This window comes from Larimichthys crocea, chromosome VIII, assembly GCF_000972845.2.
Source record: "Larimichthys crocea isolate SSNF chromosome VIII, L_crocea_2.0, whole genome shotgun sequence".
NCBI lineage: Eukaryota > Metazoa > Chordata > Actinopteri > Sciaenidae > Larimichthys > Larimichthys crocea.
In genome coordinates this window covers 27598820-27611319 of record NC_040018.1, presented here as the reverse complement: position 1 = coordinate 27611319, position 12500 = coordinate 27598820, and the positions used below count along the sequence as shown (strand labels likewise).

At 50.0% G+C, this 12500-nt stretch overlaps 1 protein-coding gene across 2 annotated transcripts in view; it reads left to right on the top strand.

Moving 5' to 3' along the window:
- Nucleotides 1-12500, top strand: part of xpo7 (exportin 7) — a 32328-nt gene that overhangs the window by 1329 nt on the left and 18499 nt on the right. The gene's annotated exons all lie outside the window — the stretch shown is intronic.

The window sequence follows — 12500 nt, the reverse complement described above, 5'->3', positions numbered from 1 at the left end:
AGGAGAGGAGGACACAGGAGAGAAGGGGAGAGGAGAGGAGAGGAGGGGAGAGGAGGGGAGAGCAGAACAGGAAGTCGAGGAGAACCCCCGGAAGGAGGTTAGGGCTTTGATGATAGGTTATGAGGAGGAGACCGGAGAGGGGACATGAAGGGTTGAGTGGATGGTCGTTTGGGAAAGCCGAAACAAACGGCCACGCAGGAGGAGGGACAGGACGGAGAGAGGAGCCAGGAGGGAGGACCGAGGACGTGGAGATGAAAAGACGGTGAGAGGAGGAGACAGGAGAGGAGAGGAGAGGAGGAGACAGGAGAGGAGAGGAGGAGACAGGAGAGGAGAGGAGAGGAGGAGACAGGAGAGGAGAGGAGGAGACAGGAGGAGAGGAGAGGAGGAGACAGGAGAGGAGAGGAGAGGAGGAGACAAGAGGAGAGGAGGAGACAGGAGAGGAGAGGAGAGGAGGAGACAGGAGAGGAGAGGAGAGGAGAGGAGGAGACAGGAGAGGAGGAGAGGAGAGGAGGAGACAGGAGGAGAGGAGGAGACAGGAGAGGAGAGGAGGAGACAGGAGAGGAGAGGAGAGGAGGAGACAGGAGTGGAGAGGAGGAGACAGGAGGAGAGGAGGAGACAGGAGAGGAGAGGAGGAGACGAGGAGAGGAGGAGACAGGAGAGGAGAGGAGAGGAGGAGACAGGAGAGAGGAGAGGAGAGGAGGAGACAGGAGGAGAGGAGACAGGAGAGGAGAGGAGAGGAGGAGACGAGAGGAGAGGAGGAGACAGGAGAGGTGAGGAGGAGACAGGAGGAGAGGAGAGGAGGAGACAGGAAGAGAGGAGAGGAGGAGACAGGAAGAGAGGAGGAGAGAGGAGAGGAGAGGAGGAGACAGGAGGAGAGGAGAGGAGAGGAGGAGACAGGAGGAGAGGAGAGGAGAGGAGAGGAGGAGACAGCTTTGAGGCTCACTCCGTGTTATTGTTACTGAGACTTTGTTGTGACGGCCGTCTGTCCCTGATCGAGACCGCTGGTGAACACGAGCTCAGCAGCAGCAAAGATGCAGCAGCAAACATGCAGCAGACATGCAGCATCAAAGATGCAGCAGCAAACATGCAGCATCAAAGATGCAGCAGCAAACATGCAGCAAACATGCAGCAAACATGCAGCATCAAACATGCAGCATCAGACATGCAGCAGCAAACATGCAGCAAACATGCAGCATCAGACATGCAGCAAACATGCAGCATCAGACATGCAGCATCAGACATGCAGCAGCAAACATGCAGCAGCAGACATGCAGCAGCAAACATGCAGCAGCAGCAAACATGCAGCAGCAGCAAACATGCAGCAGTGCTGACATTGACACAGAATCCGTCTGGCTCTGATCCAAACGAACTCTGTGATATTGGTTTGTCACACGAGCCTCAAAGAAAGGACCGTGATGAGATTATCAAAGATATTCTTTATCAAGGTCACCATCATCATCACCATCACCATTACCATCATCAATAAACCTGCACATTATTTTATTTATTTATTGTGGCGACAAACTAAAGACATGTACGTTATGTTCTATTACAGGTTTTATGTAACGCTCCAGCTCTTCATCTGTCCATCCTTGTCTCCATTAATCCATTAGTTGTTGATCAGTGTTTCCATGGTGACGTCTCAAATCAGAGAATTACATAATATAATAAAAAATTCAATCACTTATAAAAAAAAAATAGTTGGTGACGGATGATTCAAACTTTTTTTCCTTCATTGTGTCGATCGAAACTCACCATGACGACTTGAGCGGCTCTTCACGACTCGAGCGTCTCGCAGCTCTTCACGACTCAAACCGGCTCTTCACGTCTCGAGCGGCTCGCAGCTCTTTACGACTCGCAGATCTTCACGCGGCTCGCAGCTCTTCACGTCTCGAGTGGCTTGCAGCTCTTCACGCGGCTCTCAGCTCTTCACGACTCGAGCAGCTCGCAGCTCTTCGCGTCTCGAGTAGAGTTGTCACGATACTAAAATGAGTAACTCCGATACTATACCAGACAAAGTATCGCGGTTCCGGGTATTATTGCGATACTGCAGCCTTTTTTATTATTATTATTTTTATAAACTGCAATGTATTTGTACAAGTTAGTTTGAAACAACGACGTTTGTTTTTTAAGCAAAATTAGTGTTGCCACTGACGAAGACGCCACGGCAGACTCGCTGCTCGGGCCCGGTGCTTCTGCCATGGTGAGTGTGTTGTCTCGTGTCTGGGCGAGACAGAACTTTAGCTTGTTGTTTGTTCTGAAGCGAGTTTCTATCGAAGCGGAGCTGTCTTCGCGGAGTTTGTTCTTGCCGGCAGAAACACACAAACAGCCAATCAGCTAACAGACGGGCGGACCCAGCGTGCGGAAACAGCCTATCATATCCCTGGACGTCACCAGTAACAGGCAAACAGCCAATCATTCAGCAGCTGTGTAGTTCGGTTGTGGTTCCACGTTGGTTTGTTTACAAAGGAGTAGCATGCAGTGAGAAGCCTGGTCATGAACATAATTCACAACCCGTTTCTTGAAGTCTGAATGTTTCCTCAGGAGTCAGATGTGATTGGACAATGATGATCATTATTAATATTTATACATTATCATGACATGATTACTTTGTATCAGGAGCTCTGTCATCAGAATGTGTTTTGGGTTTAGGTGTGCTGCTCAACACAAAGACGTCTGTGATCGGATCATCAAAGTGTTGTGTCAGTCGTAGCATTACATTTAACGCCTGCTCCAGTTCAAGTTCGTCAGCAGCATCGTAACCTAACGAGTCTGCTCTGCTGACTGACACTTCATCATTTCCTCATGTCTTCTTTTTGACAGTTATTAACTGTTTTTATTAAGTTATTACGTCACGTTAATTAATGATAATGATTCATTTTTCTTAAAAAATGATCAGTCACTTTTCACAGACTGTCTAAAACCTGGACGTAGTCTCTCGAGACGTCCCCGCCAGACTGTGCTGAAACCGGACGTAGTCTCCTGACGTCCCCGCAGACTGTCAAAACCTGGACGTAGTCTCCTGGACGTCCCCGCAGACTGTCTAAAAACTTGGACGTAGTCTCCCGTGACGTCCCCACAAGACTTCTAAAACCTGGACGTAAGTCCTCTGTGACGTCCCCGCAGACTGTCTACAAAACCTGGACGTAGTCTCTGTGACGTCCCCCGAGACTGTCTAAAAACCTGGACGTAGTCTCTGTGGACGTCCCCGCAGACTTGTCTAAAACCTGGACGTAGTCCTCCTGTGACGTCCCCGCGATGTCTAAAACCTGGACGGAGTTCTGTGACGTCCACGCAGACTGTCTAAAACCGGGACGATAGGTCTCTGTGACTCCCCACAGACTGTCGAAAAAACCTGAAAACACTTCGTACGTTCAGTAACGTTTACGTTAACGCTGCTGTAACGTCCAACTGCCTCAGACCGTTAATAAAGTTATGTTTGAATAAAAGTGGAAAGCAATTTGAAGATGGGAAAGAAAGACGGAAAGAGACTATTCAGTCGTGACCCTCGCCATCCGCCCGTTGCGTCTGTTTGCTTTCTGCTCCCGTCCAACTTTAGCTGAGGGGCTTCCGTCTGGTGGAGAAGACGGCTCTGAGCTCTTATCCTGACTGACCACAAACACGCGTGAATGTACCGCGGGTGAATTTCACACATGCTGCAGAGAGCACGGCTCCCTCACGCTGTTTGGCTGTAGCACACACACACACACCACCATGTTTTTAAACGTGCTTCTTTAACCAGGCGTGCCACCCGTTGGAATTTATATCAGGTGACATCTGACTGTTGACTCTGCATGACTCGGCACTTTTCCTGCCGGTTGCCATTAAGAACTTGATGTCCTTTAATGTTAGGAATGGTGAGCGTCTCACAGTGCAGATTAACTGAGCGTGTCAGTGGTGATCTCCTTTTGGTGTAGAGCCACTGATGCAGTTACGTGGTCCGTCACTGCTTCATTTTCATCTTCACAGTGAATGTGAAGCCGACGAGTGAAAAAACTGCTTCCAGCAACGATGAATCAATCGTTTATTTCAGTCCACGTTTTTAATTTGTGGAAACACAACATTAAAAAACAGTAATTATTTGGATCCATAAAAATTGTGTCTGACTAAGTCCTCTGTGACGTCCCGCGTGCCCCGCAGACTGGTCACTGAAACCTGGACGGAGGCTCTGTGACGTCCCCAGCAGCTGGTCTAAACCATGGACGTATCATCTAGTAACGTCCCCCACAGACTAGTCTAAAACCTGGACGTAGTCTCTGTGACCACAGACTGTCCTAAAACCGGGACGTAGTCTTCCGTGACGTCCCCCGCAACTGTCTAAAAAACCTGGAACGTAGTCTCTGTGACCGTCCCCCATACTGTTAAAACCGTGGAAGTAGTCTCCGTGAACGTCCCCCGGGCAGGACTGTCTAAAACCTGGACGTAGTCTCGCGAGACGTCCCCCGCAGACTGTCGAAAACCGGACGGAGTATCTGTGAACGTCCCGCAGACTGTTAAAAACCTGGACCGTAGTCAAACGAGCCGTCAGACATTCTTGTTGTAACCCGTCTTCCTGTCGGTCTCATCATCGTTTTGTCATCGCTCCACCCGGCAGCACCCCCCACCTCGCCTCCCATCCCAGGGGTTTAAAAACCTCCTCCGCGTCTCCTCCTCTTGCTTGTTCCTCCTCTCCTCCTTCCTCTCTCTCCTCCTCTGCCTGCTCCGCTTCTCCGCCGCCTCTTCCTGCTCATCTTCCATCCCCTCTTCCTCCTGTTCCTCTTTCTCTTCCTTTTCCGTCCTCTTTTTTTTCCTCATCCCCTCCTCTTTTTCTTCCTCATACTCTTCTCCTCTCTTTTTTCTTCCTCATCCTCTTTCTCTTCCTCATCCTCTTCCCTCCTCCTCTCTTCCTACCTCCGCCTCCTCTTCCCTCCTTCTGAGGCTTCTTCTGATGTTGTAAATGATGGAGGAAAGCTGTGATGACACTCATGTTTTAGTGAACTGAAAAGTCTTGGTTTATTTGTCAGGTGGTTTTTATGGGAGTTTATGAAGATAAGGAGTGTGTAAACAGTCTTAAATCTGACACGAAAGGGCAAGAGCGACCTTTTAAAGGAACCCGTGAGTCATCTATCGGTCGAACACGTCCGTTCTCTCGGTTCTCACCTGATCGTCCTTTCCTCCGTCAGTCTGTCTGTGGGGTTGCTTGACAAGCCGGTGGTTGTCTTCACACTCTCGTGTTATCTAGGGCCTTTGCCCACGGGAGATCCTGTGGTTAAGCAGCTGTACGAAGTACGACCCGACACCGCGCCGTACCGCACCTGGCAAGAAGCTCTGGTCGAGGTCCCACAGCACCCGACTGTCTCAGCAAATGTCAGCGTCCTGCTTTGAGAGAGGCAGTGGGAGTGCTTCCTAATGCTCCTACCTCAGCTCCTGGGGCCAGTCACAACCTTTCAAAAGACGATCAAACTTTTTGTTGTTGTTCGCACAGACTGAAGTAACTCGACTTGGTAGTTGAATTCTTGGTGATTCTTCCGGAGCAAGCTCTTCCTCTCCTGTCGCAGTCTTCACTCTCAGCTGCTCGCTGAGACCTGTTTGTCTAAGCGGGTCCCTCGAACCGCAAACCCCTCTGCCGCTCGAGCAAACGCATCGACATCCCCGTTGAGTGTCCTCATCAGCCGGTCCTGCAGGTTCACGAGGAAGCTCTGTGTCTCAACTGCTTCACGGCTCGGATTTCAGCCACACAGCGACCGCACTTTATAAATCAGACATCATAGCTTCAATGGATTAATCTGACGGTACTCGGGTCCAATCAACTGCTGCTGCCTTTAAAGCCACATCACGCTAACCATATTACTTCATCACACGTATCATATTTAATGTTTAACATGGGTTTTGATCCTGTGGCATAATTTGATTTAAAAAAGTGTTGGTTGGACTGTCCCCTCTGACGTTGTCTGTATGTTTTTGGTTGGTGACGTTTCAGGGAACTAGGTGCTGAATTATTTGGCTACGGCGCCCGAAGCCTCGCACCTTCGTGACCCAGGCTCTTCTGATCCAGCTGTACGCACGGATTTCACAAGAGTGGCTGTTCGACTGTCGAGAAAGACCGACTACGTCTTCATAAACTCATCCCGCCGATGTCAACGCGCTTCTTACAGGTTTGTGTGTGTATTTTTTAAATCCTGTAATCTGAACCCAGCACAGCGGCTCTGTGGTGTCGCTGAAGTGTGTGTGGGTGTGTGTGTGTTTTGTGTTGTGTGGGTGTGTGTTGGGGGGTTGTGTGTGTGTAATACAGGACAGCCGTTGAAACACTGCATCATCGGGGTCACCATCTTGTCCCAAGAGCTGACCAAATGAATCAAATCAGAAGTCGGTGCTCAGTCGTCTCTTCTCTTCAGCCTCTGGTTTCTCTTCGTAGTGTTTCAAAGGTTTAACAATCGTGGGTGGGGTGTGGTGTGTGTGGGGTGTCCTGACAGGCGGAACACGGACGCCACCCTCTGACCAAACATAGAAGATCCGCATCGTCGTCAGGAGACTCCTCTCTTTCGCATTTCACACTCTTTCCTGTACCTCCTCAAACAGGTAGGCGCTGATTTTAATTGGGGAGGGAAGAAAACAGTAAGTAGAGTTCTGTTTTACCACTTTCCTCTGAACCGCAAGCCAGCGCTGTGAGCTAGTGTCCAGCGACAAGCGAGACTTTGACTGAAGCTCACTTTTGCTTTCAGGCCTTCGGGGAAGGAACCTGGAACCTGAAACGATGAGTCTCAGCACGGCCTGCTCATGCAGCTTGCGTCAAACTCAGCTACAATTGCCTCAACTAACTAACGACTTCAAGGAAAACTTTCCACAGAGACGAGTCGTCGGACGACCTTCGGGCACCGTGCAGATCCCCAACGTCCGGAGACAGGGAGCTGCCGGAAATGGTTCCAAATATGACGTGTCCGTATTTGTGTTCCCCTCACGTTAAGGATCATTCCCTCGCTTTTGCCGTGTTCTGGTTCAGAAGAAATCAACGGAAATCTAACCGACCTCCTCAGCTTCAGTGTCTGTGAACAGTCAGGTTTTAAGGATAATGTCGAGGTCGTGACAGTGAAACGTGCTGACAGCTGTTCTTCCCCTCTTGTGTTTTTTTGTTTTTCTTCCCTCGCAAGCGTTTCTTGATTCCTCCCCTTGCAAGCTCTTTTTCAATTATATCATTCCATCCCTCCGTCCCTTTACTTCCCGTTGGTAAAGGTGAGACGTTCTTCATAGCGTGACAACGGCCAGGATAAGTGTAAACTTCCTGTGTTGGACTGAAAAACATTGTGTGTGTGGGTGTGTGGTGTGGGTGTGTGTGTGTGGTGTGTGCGCAGGTGTGTCCATGTCTAAGTTGCAGATAGGCCTCCGTCAGGGGGGGGGGGGGGGGGGGGGGGGGGGAGGGGGGGGAGGTCTCGCTTCAACAACGCGAAACGAGCGAAGTTTCTTTCACATTGGTGGACGGAGTGAAGAGTTACTAGCAAACCCTCAGGGTAGGTACACCACACACACACACACACACACACACACACACACCCCGTTAGCAAGCGGGTGGTTGGATGCCGTGAACCGTGTTTGTGTCTCAGTGTTGCCAATCCAACAACTACCACGAGTTCTGTCGCTGCTGCCGCGGCTGAAGAGTACTACCAGCGGGGGGGCTGGTCAAATTAGAAACCTACCACCCCAAGTCATCCGCCCATAGCCAACTTCACCCTCACCAGTCTGCAGTAACAGAGCTGGACCGAGCAAACGTTCATGAGCACAGTCCAGTCAGTCAGTCAGTCAACCTCAGTTGATTGTGAATGAGGTTATACAGACAGCAAGAAGTCTGTGATGAGGAGGTAAAGCTGTCATCAACAAACACAAACAGAGTTTAAGCATCAGTGTGGTTGAAGGTTTGAGGAGAATGTAAACCCCTCCACCTGCTCCTCACCTGCTCATCACCTGCTCCTCTCTCCTGTGTGTCGCAACTGGGAATTCGCACACCAACAGTGTTCACGACCTGCGTTGAGTCTGGGCAGCGCCTGGCAGCATCGGTCCCCTACGTTAAAGCCAAAAGCCACCGAGCCTCAATCGGCTGGAGACGTACACTCCAGAGTCACCAAGGCCTACTCACGTCGCGGCTCGAGTCGGTGCACGTCATCCGCAGGTAGATCACCGTGGTTGCCAGGTCGAGACTCTTTCGGTGCCAGCCGCCTCACGATCTGACATGTAGAGATTATATTTGTTATAACTTTGGGATGTCTGAAGTGTGAAGTGTAAAGGGACGGGACAGGGGAGGAGTCTGTGCTGTTACTGGTAACAACAAAACCGACAAACTTGTTGCTTTTTGCATCTTTCGGACCCTGTGTTTTAGTCAGCGAGCTATAAGAGGAGCTGCGAGGTGGATTAATGTTTGCCATGAGCGGGTCCTTTCTAAGATAAAACCGTTGCTAAGGCAATGTTAAAAAGCACCAAGTCTGAATGTGTCGATCCACAACAGAGACTTTTAGAAGACCCTCTCGATGACGCCGGCCCCCTGGTTTCCCAGCAGTTAGATCCAAGCTGGTCCACCATTCCGGGAGTGTGAGTACGAGAAGACTTGTGCTCTGCTTGGTCCAATGTTTGCGACCAGGGCGGCTCAGACGTACCAGGGAGCTGCTTCAGGTCCACCACTCGAGCGGCCGCAGACATCACTGTGCAGGAGGGTTTTTTACGGCTGCACTCAAATGGGGATTCAAGCTCAAAGCTTAAATTGAAGTTTGATACTTGATTGTAACCTTTTCAAAATTAATTCTGATTGTTTGAAATGGAAATCGTGGTGGACTTCTTGAAATGACAGCATTTAGGATTAAATGTCCTTTATTAATATTATTGTCCTCCCTCTTGCAGGTCGGCCTTGAACGTGGTTGGTTTTATATAATCGGGGCTGTGATCGGTGGAGGGTGGTCGTTTGCGAGCACAGTGAGCAGGACCCATGGACGGAGAGTTAGTCTGTCGGTAGAAGTCAAGAACAGACCTTTAACTTGAACCTCCAGTCTGCTTTCGGGCTGCACAGTGGAATCCAGATGGTGTTTGCTGTAACTGAAACACCGACTACACGTTTCTGTTCAAACCTTCAGGGTGCTCCAGCTGATTGATCTGGACCGACGTCGCGGCTATCTGCAGGCCGCAAGAGAGACTTGGAGCTGCTATGCTCACTGCTTCGAACAGTTCATGAAGATCTACAATCGGTGAACCAGGTGCAGAAATCATCGAAGGGAAGAGAAACTGTCTGTCCTGTCTGTCTGTCTGTCCTGTCGCTGTTGTCCCGTTAACCCTGGCCTGCCCCCCAGTTTCGCCTCCTCTGTTCAGGGTTAAGTTGGGAGAGCAAGGTCTTTTGTGCTCGGGCTGACAGCAAGCGGTTTCCTTAGAGACTCGACTCTTGGTTGAACTATTGTGTGGTGGGATGTGCTGAGACTACGACGCCGCTTCACGCGGACGGACGGATGTGTTCTCTTTGTTCGGGCAGAGACTGCCAAAATGTGAACGTCCCAGATAGGGGGTTGAATGTGGAGGGTAGACCAGGTTGGTTTGGCTCCTAGGGAATGGAATCGATGCGCTCGACTCAACGCCTCGATGCGCTTCAAACGATTTGCTGTTCACGATACCATTTTCTCAGGATTTGGTTTTAAATCAAAATGAGCTACAGAACCAAATTCTGACCAATAAAAGTATAATCTGTTATCTTAGGAAAAAAATTTCAGGTGCTCTCAAACAGTTTGTGTTTGTAATAAAAAGTGCAACTTTAAAAACAAAACACAGGACAGATATCTGCTGTCTTTAGGACTTTACTTATGGGCAGCTGATATCAGCTGCATGTCGCTCGGGTTGCCGATGCGTGTTCGCTCGTGTTGCCCGCTGCGTGTCGCTCGTGTTTGCGCTGCAATGTCGCTCGTGGTTGCCCGCTGCGTGGTCCGCTCGGGTTGCCGGCCGCCTGCGTGTCGCTCGGGTTGCCGCTGCGTGTCCCCCACGCTCCTGTTGCCGCTGCGTGTCGCCGTGTTGCCGCTTCGTGTTCGCTCGTGTTGCCGTGAGTGTCCCGCTCGTGTTGCCCGTTGCGGGTCCGCTCGTGGTTGGCCGCTGCGTTCGCTCGTGTTGCAAGCTGCGGTGGTCCGCTCGTGTTGCGTGCCAGCTCGCGTGTCGCTCGTTTGCCGATGCATCCGCTCGTGTTGTGCCGCTCATGCCGCTCGTGTTGCCGCTGCGTGTCTCGCGTGGTTGCCGCTGCGTGTCTCTCGGTTTTTGCCGCTGCGTGTCGCTCGTGGTGCCGCTGCGTGTCGCTCGTGGTTGCCCGCTGCTGTTGACGTCGGACTTGAACAATGAATCACCAACCAGTGACGATTTTAAGATGAGTAAGAAAAAGAACATATCTCGCACGTTCGTTAAGAATCGATTTTTTCTGGCCACCGTGCGAGTCCCCGTTATTTGTAACCGCGATTTTTAATCGTGTCACGATGCAATCGTTCGTCTCTACCCACGACCCTTCCAGAGGTTCAATCACGTCAGCACATGGCCCACACAGTCGCTAACCAAAATTAAACCAGAACATGTTGGATCAAGTTGGATGTCGTTCCGCTGCAGGAAAACTTAAGCCCATCTGTAACTTAGCGTGTTCCTCAGACTGAATTATATTCAGATCGGTGTCCACGTGTCTTACCTGGTGTTTGTACCCAGCATCAGTCCCGGCTCTCATAATCGACAGCCAAGTCCAGGATAAAACTTTGATCTTTTACGTCTGCAGTCCCTGAAAACTGAGCAGGAGTGACGGCCTCTGCAGCCTCTCGCCCTTCAGACTTTTATCTGGTACCGTGAACTTGCCCAAGGGAAGGAGAGCCGCCTCTTTCAACACTTCTGTCCCGTTATAGCGAGCTAGTCCAGGTACAAGTGAAATTGACGCCGTACAGGTCTGTGTACGTGATACGGACCTGACGGGACGTGCTCAGTGAAGAAGGCCAGTTTACTGTTGCTGGTTCTGAAGTTTTAAAAATTGACAGTTTTTCAAATGCAGTGTTATGATGTTTTTACATGACCGTGACAACGGCGCCTACACGAGAACCAGAACCAAACAGGTTCTCAGGTCAAGTGAGGCTCCAGGCTACAGGTTAGTTTCCTTCACGCCTGGGATGTGAATATTAGAGTGGGTCGCATATCGGTCAGTTTAGCTGTGAGATGGGCCCCCGTCCTTGGTAGTTTAGCCCTGTGGACCGACCCGCTCTTTATCCTGCCACCTCTTCATGCTTCACTTGTCTCTCTCTGCTGAAGGTTTATGGGCTCGTCTCCATCCTGTCCATCACATCCCAGGTCAGGTCCAACCGCAGCTGTGAACGGGATTACTGGTCAAAGAATATCATAATCAGTGATGAACTGAACTAAGAAAGTTTGTGAAACAAACATTATGGACCGGTGATCACATGAACCAAAACCTCTGTTACTGTGTGTGTGTGTGATTACATGAAGGATGTGTGTGTGTTGCTGTTTAACTGCAAAGCTTTAATCGACGACTTATCAAGAATTCTTGGGGTTTGAACGACGAGACCGATGGTACTCAGTGCTTTATAGGGAAAATTGTGGAGTAAAGGAATATCAGAAACAATATTTGATAGTTGTTGTTCTTCAATCATTCAAACGGAAGTCTTTTTTGTCTCTTCCTCCAGCACAACAAACTTGGAAGTACTGGGGCCAGTGTGTGAAGCCAATCACCTCCCAAGACCACTCCAACTACCTGAACGGACCTTTCTTTAGGATATCCTTCAAAACGTTTGTGCTGAGAGTACAAACACGTGTGTTGTCTGAGCGTTACACGTGTGTTTGTTGAGTTTTGGTCTGAGCGTTACACATGGGTTTGTCCTGAGTTTGTCTGAGCGTTTACACTGTGTTTTGTCTGAGCGTTACCGTGTTTGGTCTGAGGCGTTAACACGGTTTTGTCCTGAGCGTGTTACAACACGTGTTTGGTCTGAGCGTTAACACGTGTTTGTCGAGCGTTAAAACGTGTTTGTCTGAGCGTTACACTTGGTGTTTGAGCGTTAACATACCGTGTGTTTGTCTGAGCGTTACCGTGTGTTGGTCTGAGCGTTACACGTGTGGTTTGTCTGAGTTGTGTCTGAGCGTTACAACGGGGGTTTTGTCTGAAGCGTTAGCACGTTTGTTTGTCCCTGAGTTTGTCTGAGCGTTACACTTGGGTTTGTCCTGAGTTTGTCCTGAGCGTTACAACGTGTGTTTGTCTGGTTTGTCTGAGAGTTACACGGTGTTTTGTCTGAGCGTTACCCACTTGTGGTTTTGTCTGAGTTTTGTCTTAGCGTTACACTGGTGTTTGTTGAGTTTGTCCTGAGCGTTACACGTGTGTTTTGTCGAAGCGTTACCTGTGTTTGTCTGAGTTTGTCTGAGGCTTTACACGTGTGTTTGTCTGAGTTTGGTCTGACGTTACACGTGTGTTTGTCCGAGCGTTTACGCGTGTGTTTGTCTGAGCGGTACGCGGGTGGGGTTTGTCCTGGAGC